This window comes from Mustelus asterias, chromosome 6 (genome assembly GCF_964213995.1).
Source record: "Mustelus asterias chromosome 6, sMusAst1.hap1.1, whole genome shotgun sequence".
Lineage (NCBI taxonomy): Eukaryota > Metazoa > Chordata > Chondrichthyes > Carcharhiniformes > Triakidae > Mustelus > Mustelus asterias.
This window is the reverse complement of record NC_135806.1, coordinates 36972803-36973744: the sequence shown is the minus strand read 5'-3', so window position 1 is coordinate 36973744 and position 942 is coordinate 36972803. Positions and strand designations below refer to the sequence as shown.

Below are 942 nucleotides of genomic sequence, written 5' to 3'. Positions count from 1 at the left end.
GTTGAGAGGCATAGATCGGGTGGACTCTCAGAGGCTTTTTCCCAGGGTGGAAATGTCTGCTACAAGAGGACACAGGTTTAAGGTGCTGGGGGGCAGGTACAGGGGAGATGTTAGGGGTAAGTTTTTCACACAGAGGGTGGTGGGCGAGTGGAATCGGCTGCCGTCAGGGGTGGTGGAGGCGAACTCAATAGGGTCTTTTAAGAGACTCCTGGATGAGTACATGGAGCTTAATAGGATGGAGGGTTATAGGTAGGTCTAGAAGGTAGGGATGTGTTCAGCACAACTTGTGGGCCGAAGGGCCTGTTTGTGCTGTAAAAAACATTTTAAAAAAGAGACAAGAGCTGTTGGGATATTGTGCAAACTGGCCAAATGGGCCTAAAACCTGGAAAGAAGTGTGAACAGCTTGGAGATCGCTTCTCGGCCTTTTGGCTAAGATCAAGTGTAGTATGGATCGCCTGCACTTGGTTGAGGTCATTAGGTTACGCTGAGGCTTCATATGTTTCATATGAAGCAATTTTTAAAAGCGGCATCTCGGCCTTTTGGCTAAGATGCAAATGAGCTCAAGTCTTGGAGGAGGATCCTCTCCCTTCTCCAATCAGCTTGACTCATGTAGATCAGGCCCAGGACAGGGTGGTTTTGGTCTCCCGTCCTGTCTTGTCAGCCTGGATCTGAAATGTCTCAACTTGTTGAGACTCTGAATTGGATTTGATTTGATTGAATTGGAAAAGTATAAAAAAAAAGAATGCAGGGTTTTCATGGAAGTGGCCAAACCATGAATTGAAATGTTAATAGTTAGCTTATTGAATAGGAACAAAGGAAAGCTACACAATCAGGACTGCTATGACCCACAGGAGAGAGGGTTCATATAAATGTGCAAAGCATACTCGTGAAAGTCAAACATGAAAGCTGTTGTTGGATGTGATGTTTGACCTACACTGGATG

At 45.5% G+C, this 942-nt stretch overlaps 1 non-coding gene across 1 annotated transcript; it reads left to right on the top strand.

Moving 5' to 3' along the window:
• Positions 1-409: 409 nt before the first annotated feature.
• Positions 410-609, top strand: LOC144495375 (U2 spliceosomal RNA). The gene has a single exon (XR_013498242.1). It is a non-coding gene; the product is annotated as a U2 spliceosomal RNA (small nuclear RNA).
• Positions 610-942: the final 333 nt, after the last annotated feature.